The sequence below is a fragment of the Hemitrygon akajei genome, chromosome 2 (genome assembly GCF_048418815.1).
Source record: "Hemitrygon akajei chromosome 2, sHemAka1.3, whole genome shotgun sequence".
Taxonomy (NCBI): Eukaryota; Metazoa; Chordata; class Chondrichthyes; order Myliobatiformes; family Dasyatidae; genus Hemitrygon; species Hemitrygon akajei.
The window spans coordinates 212,304,494-212,321,995 of record NC_133125.1 but is presented as its reverse complement, the minus strand read 5'-3'; the positions used below and the strand labels follow the sequence as shown (position 1 = coordinate 212,321,995).

Sequence of the window (17,502 nt, the reverse complement as noted above, 5' to 3'; positions counted from 1 at the left end):
GCGCTCTATGAACTGTACGGGGCTATTAACGAACTGCAGAACGTACATCCTGATGGTCTGTTTATTGTCGTCAGAGATTTTAACCACGCGAACCTTAAGTCAGTGCTCCCCAAATTCCATCAGTATGTGGACTTTGCAACGAAGGGGGAGAATGTGTTGGACCTAGTTTACACAAACATCCCTGACGCGTACTGGGCAGAGCCCCGCCCCCACCTTGGATACTCAGACCACATCTCTTTTATGCTTATCCCAGCATACAGACCGTTCATCAGGCACTCCAGACCAGTTCAGAAGCAGGTGAAAACCTGGCCAGCAGGAGCCATCTCTGACTGGCACATGTTCAGGGAGGCTGCAACCGATGGTGACTCTACCAACTTAGAGGAGTACACAGCATCAGTGACCAGCTACATTAGCAAGTGCATTGATGATCTTACTCTGTCCAAGACCATCACTATACGTGCCAACCAGAAGCCATGGATGACCGCAGAGGTGCTTGCGCTGCTGAGGTCCCGTGACTCCGCCTTCAGAGCAGGCGACAAGGCAGGTCTAACAATAGCAAGGGCCAAACTGTCCCGAGCCATCAGAGGGGCAAAGCGTGCACATGCCCAGCTAATCCACAGCCACTTCCAGGACAGCGGCGACACGCGGTACATGTGGAAGGGCATCCAGGACATCACCAATTACAGGACAACATCACCTGACTGTGCAGGTGATGCCTCCCTCCCAGATGTGCTGAATAACTTCTACGCCCGGTTTGAGGCAGAAAATGACACGGCTGCGAGGAAGTCCACCCCTCCTACAAAAGACCAGGTGCTGTGTCTCACCCTGGCCGATGTGAGGAGAAGCCTGTGCAGGGTCAACCCACGGAAGGCTGTGGACCAGACAACATTCCTGGTGGAGTGCTCAGAGGATGTGTAGACCAGCTAGCAGATGCTCTTACATCTTCAACATCTCCCTGAGCAGCGTCACCGTTCCAACGTGCTTCAAGGCCGCCACCATCATCCCCGTGCCGAAGAAGTCTTCAGTGTCCTGCCTAAATGACTACCATCCTGTTGCACTTACATCCATCATCATGAAGTGTTTCGAGAGGCTCGTCATGAGGCATATCAAGACCCTGCTGCCCCCCTCACTGGACCCCCTCCAGTTTGCCTACCATCCCAACCGCTCAACAGACACACTGTTGTCATCACCCTCCACCTGGCCCTAACCCATCTGGACAAAAAAGACACATACGTTCGAATGCTGTTCATAGACTTCAGTTCAGCATTCAACACAATCATCCCTCACAAACTGATTGGAAAGCTGAGCCGACTGGGTCTGAACACCTCCCTCTGCAACTGGATCCTAGACTTCCTGACTGGGAGACCTCAGTCAGTCCGGATCGGGAGCAGTATCTCCAACACCATCACACTGAGCATGGGGTCCCCCAGGGCTGTGTACTCAGTCCACTGCTGTTCACTCTGCTGACCCACAACTGTGCTGCAACACACAGCTCGAACCACATCATCAAGTTCGCCGATGACACGACTGTGGTGGATCTCATCAGCAAGAACGACGAGTCAGCTTACAGAGAGGAGGTGCAGCAGCTAACGGACTGGTGCAGAGCCAACCACCTGTCTCTGAATGTGAACAAAACAAAAGAGATGGTTGTTGACTTCAGGAGGGTATGGAGCGACCACTCCCCGCTGAATATTGATGGCTCCTCGATAGAGATCGTTAAGAGCACCAAATTTCTTGGAGTTCACCTGGTGGAGAATCTTACCTGGTCCCTCAACACCAGCTCCATAGAAAAGAAAGCCCAGCAGTTTCTCTACTTTCTGCGAGGGCTGAGGAAAGTCCATCTCCCACCCCCCATCTTCATCACATTCTACAGGGGTTGATATTGAGAGCATCCTGAGCAGCTGCATCACTGCCTGGTTCAGAAAATGCACCATCTTGGATCGCAAGACCCTGCAGCGGATAGTGAGGTCAGCTGAGAAGATCATCAGGGGTCTCTCTTCCTACCATTATGGACATTCACACTACACGCTGCATCCGCAAAGCAAACAGCATTATGAAGGACCCCACGCACCCCTTATACAAACTCTTCCCCCTCCTGCCATTTGGGAACAGGCACCAAAGCATTCGGGCTCTCACGACCAGACTATGTAACAGTTTTTTCCCCCCAAGCTATCAGACTCCTCAATACTCAGAGCCTGGACTGACACCTTACTGCCCTATTGTCTTGTTTATTATTTATTGTAATACCTGCACTATTTTGTGCACTTTATGCAGTCCTGGGTAGGTCTATAATCTAGTGCAGTTTTTTTCTGTGTTTTTTTTTTATGTAGTTCAGTCTAGTTGTTGTACTGTGTCATGTAACACCATGGTCCTAAAAAATGTCTCGTTCTTACTATGTACTGTACCAGCAGTTATGGTCGAAATGACAATAAAAAGTGACTTGACTTGCATGAGGGACGAGGCTTTGTTCCCAACTCTTTAATTTCTACTCACACCTTAGTCACAGAGTCATAGAAAAGTCCAACACAGAAACAGGCCCTTTGTCCCATGTAGTTCATGCAGGACTATTTAAATTGCCTACCCCCATCGACTTGCACTGGGGCCATAGCTCTCCACACCCCTGCCAACCATGTGCAGTCCCTAACCAAACTTCTCTTAAGCACTGAAATTGACCTTGCATGCTCTGCTTGTGTTGACAGCTTGTTCCACGCTCTCACGAACCTCCGAGTGAAGAAGTTTCCCTTCATGAGCCCATTAAACTTTTCACCTTTCACCCTTAACCCATGAACTCTGATTGTAGTCCCACACAACCTCAATGGAAAAAGACTGCTTGTTTTTACCCCACCTATACCCCTCATTATATTGAATCCCTCTGTCAAATCTTCTTTCAATCTTCCGCATTCCAAGGAATAAAGTCCTATCCTATTCAATCTTTCCTTGTAACTCAGATCCTCCAGACCCCGCAACATTTTTGTAAATTTTCTCTGTAGTCTTTTAAACTTATTTACATCTTTCCTGTAGGTGGGTGACCAAAACTGTACACAATACTCCAAATAATATAACTTCAACATAGCAACCCATCTCCTGTAGTCAAAATTTTGATTTATGGAACATATTGTGCCCCCCCCCCTACACCGGCTCCATTGTCACGTGTTAAAGGGTGTAATCTTCCTATTATTGTTCTCAATAGCATATGGCATGGGAAGCAATCCTGAGATCATAACCCTGGATGTTCTGCCCTTTAACTTGGCACCTAACTTCCTGAACTCACTTTGCAGAAGAGCATCACTCTTGGTACCTACATGGACCACAACCTCTGGCTGTCGACCATGGAATACTGAGAACTCAATCCAAGATGTCCCGGAACATACCATCCAGGAATCTTGTTTTCATCCACAGAACCTCTTTTCTGTTCTCCTAAGTATTCCCTATTGCCACAGCTTGCCTCTTCTACTGCCCACCCCCCCCCCCCAACTTCTCTTCTGAGTTAAAGGGCCAGACTCAGTGCCAGAAACCTAACCGCTGTGACTTGCCTCTGCTCGGTCACCACTCGGCACAGGAACCAAAGTACTTGTTGTTGCAGTGGATGGCCACAGGGGTACTCTTGTACTGGCTGTTTAATCCCTTTCCCCTTCTTGACTATCACCCAGTCTCCTGTGCTGTACCTTGGTTGTAACTACCTCTCTAATTATCCTATCTATCACCCACTCATCTCCCAAATGATCCAGAGTTCATCCATTTGCAGCTCCAACATCTTAACACGGAGTGTTTGAAGCAACAACTGGATGCACTTCTTGTAGTTGTAGTCGTCAGGGACACTGCAGGACTCCCTGTCTTTCCACATCCTGTAAGTGGCACATTCACCTATCCTGCCTGGCATCACTACTGTTCTATTTGAGCAAATATAAAGAAAGAAATACAATAATAAACTGTGGGGAAAAAATTACCTATAGCTTTTCACTTTCTCTCACTCAAGTCTCTCCTCAGTGAAGCCTCAAAGAGCTGAAGCATCAAAATCCCCATTCTCTCTCTGTACGCTCCACAGACGGTCATTCCAACAATGGCCGCTCCACTTGCCCTTGCCTTACTTTAGTTTCAATCAATCCCAAATGCTGATTGGGTGCTGTGCTGCACAAAGCTCCAATCTGCCACGAGTCGCTGTCTTTTCTACTCAATTAGCGAATCACTCCCCTCAATAACTAGTATCGCACTTTGAGTGGTGTTGTGGGAATGACCTGCTGGGGGAAAGACACAGTGACCAGAGCTTTGGCACTGAGTCTTGTTCTGGGACTCAGAAGGGAAGTTGGTAGAGGATGAGTACAGTAGTGATAGGGGATTAGGGCTGGAGATGGTGCAGTTGCTATACAAGCAAAGGCAGTGTGTAATAAAATTCCAGGAAAGACAGACAGATAATAGGGCAACATTTCAGTCAGTGCAATGAGTTACAGTGTATAAGGGGGATGAAATCGAAAAGGATTATGAATATGGGACTGATGGAGTTATATCTGAATGCATGCAGTATATGAAATAAAGTAAATGATGTTGTAGCTCAGTTAGAGATTGGAATGTATGACATTGTGGGCATCATTGAGTTGTAGCTGATAGAAGATTATAGTGGGGAACTTATCCATGGATTCACATTGTACTAAAAGGAAAGGCAGGTAAGCAGAAGGGAGGTGGTGTGGCTCTGCTGATTTTAGAAAAAATGAAATCAAATCCTTAGAAAAAGGTGATATAGAATCGATGTGGGTAGAGTTAAGGAACTGCAAGGGTAAAAAGACTATGTTGGGAGTTATATACAGGCCTCTGTCCAGTAGCCAGGATATGAGCTACAGTGGAGTAAAGAGTATTACAGAGGCATAACAGAGGAGTTGGTCAGAGTTGATTGGAATGGGACACTAGCAGAGATGATGGCAAAGCAGCAATGGCTGGAGCTTCTGGGAGCAAATCAGAAGGCACAGGATTGGTACAGTACATCCCAAAGAAGTATTGTAAAGACAGGATGACACAACCATGGCACAAAAAAAACTAAAGAGAGGGCATATGACAGAACAAAAATTATTGGGAATTTAGAGGATTAGAAAGCTTCAAAAAATGAACAGAAGGCAACTAAAGAAGACATAAGGAACAAAAAGATGAAATATGATGGTAAGTGAGGCAATCATATCAGAGGATACCAAAAGTTGCTTCAGATATATAAAGAGTAAAAAAGAGGTGAGAGTAGATATTGGAACACTGGAAAACTACTCTGGAGAGGGACTATTGAGGGAAAGGGAAATTATAGATGAACTGAACAAGGATTTTGCATTAGTCTTCACTGTGGCAGACCCTAGCAGTATGCTAGATGTTTGAGACTGTTGGGGACAGAAGTGAGTGAAGTTGTCATTACGAGGGAGAAGGTGCATTGGGAACATGAAAGGTCTGAAGATAGATCTGTCCCTTGGACCAGCTGGACTACACTTGAGGGTTCTAAAATAGGTAGAAACATAGAAAACCTACAGCACAATACAGACCCTTCAGCCCACAATGCTGTGCCGAACATGTACTTACTTAAGAAATTAACTAGGGTTACCCATAGCCCACTGTTTTCTTAAGCTCCATGTATTTATCCAAGAGTCTCTTAAAAGACCCTATTCTCCTCCACCACTGTCACTGGCAGCCCGTTCAATGCACTCACCACTCTCTACATAAAAAAGCTTACCCCTGACATCTCCTCTGTACCTATTTCCAAGCACCTTAAAACTCTGCCCTCTCGTGTTAGCCATTTCAGCCCTGGGAAAAAGCCTCTGACTACACGATCAATGCTTCGCATCATCTTCCACACCTCTATCAGTTCACCTCTCATCCTCTGTTGTTCCAGGAACAAAAGGCCGAGTTCACGCAACCTATTCTCATTAGGCCTGCTCCGCAATCCAGGCAACATCCTTGTAAATCACCTCTGCACCCTTTATATAGTTTTCACGTCCTTCCTATAGCGAAGTGAGCAGAACTGAGCACAGTACTCCCAAGTGGGGTCTGACCAGGGTCCTATATAGCTGTAACATTACCTCTCGGCTCTTAATCTCAATCCCATGGTTGATGAAGGTCAATACACCGTATGCCTTCTTAACCACACAGTCAACCTGCACAGCAGCTTTCAGTGTCCTATGGACTCAGACCCGAATAACCCTCTGATCCTCCACACTGCCAAAAGTCTTAGCATTAATACTACATTCTTCCATCATATTTAACCTCCGAAAATGAACCACCTCACACTTATCTGGGTTGAACTCCATCTGCTGCTTCTCAGACCAGTTTTGCATCCTATTGCTGTTCCGCTGTAAACTCTGACAGCCCTCCACACTATCCAGAACACCCCAAACATTGTGTCATCAGCCAATTTACAATTCCATCTCTCCACTTCCTCATGGAAGTCATTTATAAACATCAGGAAGAGAAGAAGTTCCTGAACAGATCTCTAAGGCATACCTCTGGTCACCGACCCCCATGCAGAATATAACCTGTCTACAACCACTCTTTGCCTTCTGTGGGCAAGCCAATTCTGGATCCACAGAGCAATGTCCCCTTCGATCCCATACCTCCTTACTTTCTCAATAAGCCTTGCACGGGGAACCTTATCAAATGCCTTGCTGAGATCCATATACACTACATCTACAGCTCTACCTTCATCAATCTGTTTAGTCACATCCTCAAGAAGTTCAATCGGGCTCGTAAGGCCTTTTCTGATTGGCTGCCTGTGATTAGTTGTGTTCTGCTGGGGTCGATGTTGTATATCAGTGCTTTGGATGATGGAATTGATGGCTTTGTGGTCAAGCTTTGCAGACGATAAAGAGATGGGTGGAGGGGCAGGTCATGTTGAGGAAGCAGATGGACTGACAGATTGGGAGAATGGGCAAAATAGCAGCAGGTGCATTACAGTGTCAGGAAGTGTATGGTTGTGCACTTTGGTTGAAGAAATAAAAGAGTAGCATATTTTCTAAACGTTCAGAAGAATTAAAAAATTGAGGTGCAAAGGGACTTGGAATTCCTCGTGCAGGCTTCCTTTTAGGTTAGATTGAAGGTTGAGTCTGCAGTGGGAAAGGCAAATGCAAAGCTAGCATTCATTTCAAGAGAACTGGAGTATAAAAGCAAGGATGTAATGCTGAGGCTTTATAGGGCATTGGTAAAGCCTCACAGGGTTTTGGGCCCTTTATCCCAGAAAGGATGTGTTAGCAACGGAGAGGGCTTTAAGAAGGTTCACAAAAATGATTCCTCAAGTGAAATGCCTGTCATACGATAGGCGTCTGATGGCTCTGGGCCTGTACTCCTGTAAATTAGGAGAATGAGTGGAGATCTCATTGAAACATACCAATTGTTAAAATGCCTGATAGAGTGGATGTGGAGAGGATGACTTCTATGGGGGCGGGGCGGGGGGGGGGGGGTGCTAGGACCAGAGGGCACAACCTCAGAAAAGAGGAACATCAATTTAGAATGGGATGAAGAATTTCTTTTGCAGAGTGTGGTGAATTTGTGGAATTTGTTTCCACAGGTGGCTGTGGAGAGCAGGTCATTGAGTATATTTAAAGCAGAGGTTGGGAGATTCTTGGTAAGTTAGGGTGTGAAAGGCTACAGAGAGAAGGCAAGAGAATGGGGTTGAGAGGGAAATGGAACAGCCACCTTCAAATGGCGAAACAGACTCGGTGGGTCAAATGGCCTAATTCTGCTCCAATGTCGTATAGGATTCAGTAGTTAGGAGAACAGACAAGAGACTCTGGATGAGAAATACATGGTTTGTTGCCTCCCAGGCCAGTGTCAGGGACATCTTGGGTTAGGTCCACAGCATTAAAGGGAGAGAGTGAGCAGCCAGAAGTTAAGGTACATATTGGTTCCAACAACATAGATATGAAAGCGGATAAGATCTTGAAGAGAGGAGGGGGCTAGGTAGAAAGCAGAAAAACAGGACTTCAATGATAGTTTTCTCTGGATTGCTGCCTTTGGCAAACACAGGTGAGAGGAAGAATTTAACAGATGAATATGTGGCTGAGGAATTGGTACATTAGGCAGTGTAGCAGATTTCTGGATCATTGGGATTCCTTCTTGGGGAAAGTACGACCTACACAAAAAAGACTAGTTACACCTGAACTTGAGGGTAATCAATTTCCCTGTTTACAAGAGCTGATAGGGAGTGTTTAAACTAGATTGACAGGGAAATGGGAATCAGAGTGATGCAGCAGGTGATTGAGTAGTTAGTGTAAAGGTAGATGCAATGTGCAGAGAGACAGAGGAAGAATACACAGTTGATTGGGCATAATTGCAGTTCGTGTGATGGGTTAATGTGTGTCTATTCTAATGTCAGAAGTATCAGGAACAAGGCCGATGAACTTCGAGCATGGGTCAGTACATGGAACTACAATGTTGTGGCCATCACAGAGACAGAGACTTGGCTGTCACAAGGGCAAGACTGTTGCTGGATGTTCCAGTGTTTAGATATTTCAAAAGGGGCAGGGGTGGTAAATGAAGTGGGGGAGTGGCATAGCTAATTAGGGAGAGTATCACAGCTGCAGAGAGGGAGGGTGTCATGGAGGGATTGTCTACTGAGTCAGTGAGGGGGGAAGTTTGAAACAGGAATGGAGCAATCCCTCTATTTGGAGCATTCTATAGACCCTCCAAAAAGCAACAACTTTGCTTGGAACAGATCGGGAGGCAGATATTTAAACGGTTGAAATATAACAAGGTTGTTGTCATGGGAACTTTAATTGCTTAACATTGATTGACCTAGTGCAAGAGGATTAGATGGGTGAATTTGTTAGATGTATCCAGGAAGTTTTAGTGCACAGTCTGTGAACAGGCTGACTAGAGACACTCGCTGAGGAGGGAGCTCAGGGAATTTGGTTGATTGTTGGGATGAAGGGCTTGTCTTCTGAGGAAAGATTGATCAGGTTGGACCATGGGCCCTGGAAAATGAGAATATTTGGCAGTGAAACAAGACTGAGATAAGAGAAATCCAAGCAACGCACACAAAGTGCTGGAGGAACTCAGCAGGCCAGGCAGCATCTATGGGGAAAAGTACATTCGACATTTCGGGTGAGGTTGTGCTGAGAATGCTGTGCAGAGCTTTGTTCTCATTATCTAAAACAAGATATACTCACAGCGTAGTCTGTCCAAAGGTTTGGGTGGCTTACCAGATTAATAACTGTGAGATTTATCACAGCATGAGAGATCAGATAGTTTAGTTACTTTTTCACTTGTAGTTCAGAAAACAATGATTGAACTTGTCTGGTCAACTAACACCCTAATTGGGCTTCACTGGGCAGATAAGGACATTTCCTTCAGATAACAGAACAGTACAGCACAGAACAGGCTCTTTGGCCAACAATATCAGTGGCAACCAAAATGCCTAATACAACCAATCCCATGTAATTGCCTCTGATTGATATCCCCCGTTTCCTGCTTGTTCTTTTTCCTGTCTGAATGTATTTTAGATATTTTGTTTGTCCCCACTCCTCTCAGTTATCTTGTGACACATTCCAGACAATTTCCTCCTTCACCCTCATCCCATGTCCTCTAGTACTTGAGAATTCCACTTGGGAGGTGAGAGCTCTGACTAGCTAGCCTATGTATGCCTGTCATATTTAAAATACTGTACTTCAATCAGAATGCCCGTCGACCTCCAACACTCCAGAGAAAACGATCACTTTATCCAACTTTGTGCTACAGTTAAGACTCTGAGACAACATTCTGTTAAACCAATTCTGCCCTCTCTCCTCCACTGCCCCCACATACCTTCTGTAATGTGGCAAACAGAATATTCCAGTTGTGGCCTAACTAAGGTTTTGTGCAGCTGCAACATGACTTCCCGACTTTTCTGCTCGACGTCCCAACAGGTGAAGGCAACGGTGCTGTAAGCCACCTTTATCACCCTATTTACCTGTGTTGCCACTTGCAGGGTGCGGTGAACTTGCACCATAAGATTGCTCTGTACATCAATGCTTTTGAAAACATGGAGTAGTACAGACTAGAAATGAGTTTTTTACTCTCGGTGTCTATGCTGAATTAAGCTAATCCCTTCCACCTGTACATGATCCACATCCCTTCATTCCCTGCACATTCATATGTCTGTCTGAAAGTCTCTTGGATGCCACTGTTATAACTGCTGACAACACTATCCCTATCAATTGTTTCCATCACATGCTTCTCTCTGTTTCTAAAAAAAATATCCTGCATATGCCTTTAAAGTTTTTCCTCTCACTATTTCACATTTCTACTGAGAGGACAAGAATCCGACTGCCTTCCTTATCTATGCCTCTCATAACTTTTTAAACCTCTGTCAGGCATCCCTCCAGCCTATGATACTCCAGAGAAAGCAATCCAAGTTTGTCTAACCTCTCCTTGTAGCTCATACCTTCTAATCCCGGCAATAGGTACATTTAATGTCAAAGAAATGTATACAATATACAGCATGATTTTTTTTCTTTGCAAACAACCACAAAAAACAGAGGAGTATCCCAAAGAACGAATGACAGTTAAATGTCAGAACCCCAAACTCCCCCCAGATCCCCCTCCCATACACAATCAGCAGCAAAGCAATGACCATTCCCCCTCCCCCACCAGCAAAACAGTATCGGCAACCCCACTGAGCGCTCAAGTGTGTAGCAAAGTGTCAATAAAGACACAGGCTTGCAGTACCCCGAAGACTACTCACTCACCCGGTATTCAACATACCACAGGCTCTCTCTCTCCCTAATAAGGGAAAAAAGAGGTGTCCCTGTTTCACAGTGAGAGGGGAGATATTACAAAACAACTCACTGATTTATGGTATTAAAAGTCTGTTGTGTCACTTTTTTTTAGCTCTGTGCCCAAAGGACTCGGGTCTCTGGTCACACACAGCCAGCAGCCAGCTCACTGCTTTCGATCTTCTATCTCCCACCTCACACCAGGTAGCAGCATCAACTCGTCCACCCACCTCCAGAGCCACAAAAATCTGGCACCCTAAAAGCATGCTAGTCTTCGAGGCTGCATCCTTGGCATATCTCTCTCCTTTCCTTGTAGCTAATACCCTCTAATCCAGGCAGCATCCTGGTACAGCTCTTACACATCCTCTCCAAAGATACCATATCCTTCCTGGAATGGGGCAGGCAGAATTGCACATAAAATTCCAAGTACTGCCTAGACAAAGTTTTATAGAACTACTACCACTACTACTACTTCTCCTCCTCCTCATCCTCGTTGTCGTCCTCCTCCTCACAGTTGGCAGTTCAACTTAAGGTGCATTCCCACCGCCAACTGGAGTGTGGTGTAGAGAGTTGGGAAATAAAACCCCTTCTGGTTCTTTATCAATTACCCCAAAACGTTTGTAAATAATGAAAGACAATATTGTGAATTAAATTCAAGTCACTTCTATAACTTAGTAAAGTTTTTAAAAATTTTCAACCCCCGCCCCCAAAGCTAGTAGTGCAGCCTGCATGTGCTTTCTTTCAATCTTATGTGCTTCACATTGTAAAATAATATGTTCTACTGTTTCATAGTGATAAAGCCTACACATCCCAGAGAGATGTTTTCTAACAAGATACAAGGAATAATTAAGCATAGTATGTCCGATTATAAGTCATGTCAATGTAATTCCTTCCCTTCTTGTTTTACCCCTTCTCCCATCAATCCAACAGTTTTGTGTATTCTGTATTCATAATTTATGCCCATTATCACATGTCTTGCCATAATCCCCTAATTCTTAACCCCACCAACCCCTTAACAGGGACCCATAAGCAGAAGACATGTAGACCAATGCTTTGAATATGGAATAAAGTTTGAAGAGCTTCCAGCGGTAAATCTGACCTACTGCTGGAATGAGCTGTTTTATGAAAAAGAATCTGAACAAATTATAACTTGGCAAGGACAAATTTCCTCCACCCACTCTCAGACCAAAATGATGGCAAACAATTGTGCTGTATATACAGATAAATGGTTAGTGAGATGTTTCTTTATTGTTACCTGCAATTCAGGCACAGAAAGAGCCATACCAGCATTCCCTGTTAAATTATCTATTGATCCATCAGCAAAAATCGTGAACATATCAGAATAATTTTCCTTTACATCAGGCATACCAGGATCCTTGGATTTCATTAAATTATGCAACCCAATAAAGCCATTGGAAAAAGTCAAGGTGGGGTTACTGAGAAGGCTACAGTGGGACATTTTGTGTAATACAGCAAACCTATTTCTAGTGAGACAGGAACCCAGCCAACAAAACTAAAAACACTCTTCTAGTGATGTTCCCAACAGTCTTCCAGCACATTTTTAACAGGGTGATCATTCCTTTGCCCCTCAAGTTAATCCAGTAAGTTAACAACAACTTCAACCTCAGCAACTGTAAGGGGACGACCTTACAACACCACACCACACCACACCACAACACAGTCTTAAATCCTGTGCTTGTATCACATCCAAACATTTTAAATTTGAGGATGAAGCTGATCCATAAGCCACACAGCCATAACCGAGTACAGATCTTATTAAGTTTTATGGAGCTGTATCATGACTTCCTGACTCCTGTACTGTATGCCCTTAGTGATGAAGGCAGGCATTTCATACACATCTTTTTTGCCACTCTATTTATTTGCATTGCCATCCTCCAAAATATTGAACTTGGACACAAAATTCCTCTGTACATCAATGCCAATAACTGTATACTTTCCATTTACACTTGACCTTCCGAAGAGCAACACCTCACTTGTTCAGATGAAACTCCATTTCCCATTTGTCTGCTCAGATCTCCAAATGATCTGTGTCCTACTGTATCCTTTGACAACTTTCTTCACAACCCACAATTCAACCAATATTTGTGTTGTCTGCAAAATTGCCAACTCACCTATCTACAACTTTGTCTCAGTCATTTATATGTTGTATATATACTGTGTGTCCTATTCCCCATGGATCCTGTGCATCTCAGAATGTTCAAATTTCACAACTCTGAAATTCTGCTTCTCCAGTTAGCCATGAAACCAGGAAAGAAAAGAAAGGCAGTATGATCATCAAAGCCTAAATCCCTCCTCCCCACGGAAAAAAGTGAACAAACACAGGACAAACACATCGACCCCCAAATCCCTCCTCCCACACAAAAATGAACAAAATGGGAACAGGCACATCAACCCCCAAATCCCCCTCCCTGCAAACAAAATTAGCAAGATCAGGCAAAAGACACAGAATATTAAAAAACTATGGGACTGAAAAAAAGTTCTAGTCCAAGTCCACATCCAAAGCACAGAAAACTTCGGTAACACTCTCCAGTCAAAGCGGCAGGCCTTTCCCTCTCTGGCAGCGAGTGATTAAAAGACAGGCAGCCGGCGCTCACCCTCCTCATTCACCTCAATCTGAATCATCGGGATCAACCCACCATGAGAGGCCTTTCAGTTTCCTTACTGAAGCCCATGTAGTCAACATCCACTGCTCCCATTATAAATCACCTTCTTCACCTCCTCAAAAACCTCAATCAAATTTGCAAGACATAACAACTACTCCACACAAAGCCATCCAAATGCGAGCAAATCCAGTCCCAGAGAATACTCTCCAATCACTTCTTCATCACTGGTGTAAAATCCATGGGCTATCACTCCTGGATTATTTGTTCTAGAGCTATGGAATAACATTCACTATCTCCAATTCTCAAACATTCCACGGTTATCCTCTATCTTCCGTGGGCAAGACAGAGCAAGGAGTTTTGCCAAAATGCCAGAATTCCCAGAAAATCCCTGAAATTTCCTCTCTTGCCTCTCTCAGTTACTGGTGGTGATGAACCAGCATACGGAGGGAAATTGAAAATTTGGCTGAGTGGTGTCATAACAACAACCTCTCACTCAGTGTCAGCAAGACCAAGGAACTGGTTGTAGACTTCAAAAGAGGGAAAACAGAGGTCCATGGTGGATCAGAGGTGAGAGGGTTAGCAACTTTAAATTCCGGGTTGTTACTATATCAGAGGACCCATCCTGGACACAGCATGTAAGTGTAGTTGTGGAGAAAGTATGGCAGTGCCTCTAGTTCCTTAGGCGCCTGCAGAGATTCAGCATGATATCAGAATCAGAATCAGAATCAGGTTTATTATCACCGGCATGTGACGTGAAATTTGTTAACTTAGCAGCAGCAGTTCAATGCAATACATAATCTAGCAGAGAGAGAGAAAAAAATAAATAAAATAAAACATAATAATAAATAAACAAGTAAATCAATTACGTATGTTGAATAGAATACATCGAAAATGTTGACAGAAGTCTCTAGTTGTGTGGCAGGAAATGTGTTGACAGGCAGCAACATGGCCTGATGTGGGAACACCAATGCCTTTCAACAGAAAATCCTGCAAAGGGTAGTGGATTTAGCACAGTGTATCATGGGTAAAGCCCTCCTAACCATTGAGCGCATCTACATGAAACACTTTCGTATAACAGCAGCATCCATCATCAGAGATCCTCATCGCCCAGGCCATGCTCTTTTCTCATTGCTGCTGTCAGGTAAAAGGTACAAGAGCCTCAGGACTCACACCACCAGGTTCAAGAACAGTTACTGGCCCTCACCACATCAGACTCTTGAACAAAAGGGGATAATTACACTCACTTGCCCATCCAGTGAGATGTTCCCACAACCAATAATATTTCCTTCAATTGTTTTTGTTATTTCATATTATTTATTGCTATTTATATACTTTTGCATTTGCACATTTTGTCTTCTGCACTCTACTGGATCTTTCATTGATCCTGTTACAGTTACAGTTCTGCAGGTTTGCTGAGCATGTCCGAAGGAAAATGAATCTTAGGGCCTATATACGTACTCTGATAATAAAATTTACTTTGTATAGATCAGAAACAGAATCAGGTTTATTATCAGCATGTGTCATGAGATTTGTTAACTTAGCAGCAGCAGTTCAATGTAATACATAATCTAGAAGAAGAGAAAAGAGAATCAATCAGTTAGAATACACCGTATGTTTATTGAATAGATGAAAATCATGCAAAAAACAGAAATAATATATATTCAAAAAGTGAGCTAGTGTTCATGGGTTCAATGTACAGTTAGGAATCGAATGGCAGAGAGGAAGAAGCTGTTCCTCAATCACTGAGTGTGTGCCTTCAGGCTTCTGTACCTCCTACCTGATGGTAACAGTGAGAAAAGGACATGCCCTGGGTGCTGGTGGTCCTCAATAAAGGACGCTGCCTTTCTGAGACACCACTCCTTGAAGATGTCCTTCCTGGGTACTTTGTAGACTCGTACCCAAGATGGAGCCATGAATAAACTAAATTTACAATCTTCTGCAGTTTCTTTCAGTCCTGTCAGTAACCGCCGCCCCCCCCCCCCCCCCCATACCGGACGGTGATGCAGCCTGTCAGAATGCTCTCCACAGTATATCTACAGAAGTTTTTGAGTGCTTTTGTTGACAGAATATTAAAAAACTATAGGACTGAAAAAAAATTCTAGTCCAAGTCCACATCCAAAGCACAGTAAACTTGGGTAACACTCTCCAGGAAAATCGGCAGGCCTTTCCCTCTCTGGCAGCGAGCGATTAAAAGACAGGCAGCCGGTGCTCACCCTCCACATTCACCTCAATCTGAATTATCTGGCTCAACCCACCAAAAGAGGCCGTTCAGTTTACTTACTAAAGCCCATGTAGTCAACATCCACTGCTCCACTGTTATAAATCAAGTTCTTCACCTTCTCAAAAACCTCAGTCAAATTTGCAAGACATAACAAGTACTGCACACAAAGCCATCCAAATGTGAGCAAATCCAATCCCAAAGAATACTCTCCAATCGCTTGTCTATCACTATCTATGGGCTATTATCTATGGGCTATGACTCCTAGATTATTTCCTTCGTGAAATATGGAACAACATTCGCTAACTCCAGTTCTCCAGGAATTCATTTCTGGCCAGCATTCCACCATTACCCTCTGTGTTCTGTGGGCAAGACAGAGCAAAGAGTTTTGCCAAAGTGCCAGGAATCCCAGAACATCGCTGAAATTTCCTGTATTGCCTCTCTCAGTTACTGGTTGTTACTGGTAGCACATGGAGGGAAATTGAAAATTTGGCTGAGTGGTGCCATAACAGCAACCTCTCAATCAATGTCAGCAAGACCAAGGAACTGATTATAGACTTCAGGAGAGGGAAAACAGAGGTCCATGAGCCAGTCCTCATTGGTGAGTTAAACGTGAGAGGGTTAGCGACTTCAAATTCCTGGGTGTTACTATTCCAGAGGACCTTTTCTGGACCCAGCATGTAAGTGTAATTGCAAAGAAATCGCAGTAGTGCCTCTGCTTCCTTTGGACCCTACAGAGATTCAGCAAATTTTGATGTCTATAGTTGTGTAGCAGAAAGTGCACTGACTGGCAGCAACACGGCCTGATTTGATGTGGGATCACCAATGTCTTTGAACAGAAAATCCTACAAAAGAAAGTTGAGTTGGCCCAGTATTTCATGGGTAAAGCCCTCCCAAACATTGAGCACAGCTACATGAAACACCGTCATAGAACAGCAGCATCCATTGTCAGAGATCCTCACCACCCAAGCCATGCTCTTTTCTCATTGCTGCCATCAGATAGAAGGTACAAGAGCCTCAGGACTCACACCACCAGGTTCAAGAACAGTTACAAGCCCTCAACCATCAGACTCTTGAACAAAAGGGGATAACTACACTCATTTGCCCACCCATTGAGATGTTCCCACAATCTCTCTTTAAAGATTGTTTGTGTTATTTCATGTTCTCATTATTTATTGCTATTTATATGATTTTGCATTTGCACAGTTTGCTGCCTTCTGCACTCTACTGGATCTTCCATTGATCCTGTTCCAGCTACTATTCTGTAGGTTTGCTGAGTATCCCTGAAGGAAAATGAATCTCAGGGCTTCTGACAATAAAATTTACTTGTAACTTTGAACTTTGTATAAATCAGAATTAGGTTTATTATCGTCGGCATGTGTCGTGAAATTTATTAACTTTGCAGTAGCAGTTCAATGCAATACAGAAGAAGGGGAAAAAATAAATCAATCAATTACAGAATACATATATTGAATAGATTAAAAATCATGCAAAAAAACAAATAACATATATTTAAAAAGTGAGGTAGTGTTCACGCATTCAATGTCCATTTAGGAATCAGATGGCAGAGGAGAAAGAAGCAGTTCCTGAATCGCTGAGTGTGTGCCTTCAGGCTTCTGTACCTCCTATTTGATGGCAACAGTGAGAAAAGGGCCGGTCCTGGGTGCTGGATGTCCTTAATAATGGACGCTGCCTTTCTGAGACACCGCTCCTTGAAGATGTCCTTCCTGGGTACTTTGTAGACTCGTACCCAAGATGGAACCAACTAAATTCATAACCCTTAGCAGCTTCTTTTGGTCCTGTCAGTACCCCCCCCCTCCCCCATACCAGACAGTGATGCAACCCGTCAGAATGCTCTCCACGGTACATCTATTGAAGTTGTTGAGTGTATTTGTTGACATACCAAATCTCTTCAAACTCCAAATGACATATAATTGCTGTCTTCCCT

General features: G+C 44.0%; 2 protein-coding genes across 3 annotated transcripts in view; both read left to right on the top strand.

Moving 5' to 3' along the window:
* Window positions 1–17,502, top strand: part of LOC140720542 (butyrophilin subfamily 3 member A3-like) — a 388,295-nt gene that overhangs the window by 309,548 nt on the left and 61,245 nt on the right. The gene's annotated exons all lie outside the window — the stretch shown is intronic.
* Window positions 1–17,502, top strand: part of LOC140738266 (butyrophilin subfamily 3 member A2-like) — an 81,585-nt gene that overhangs the window by 25,944 nt on the left and 38,139 nt on the right. The window lies entirely within an intron of this gene.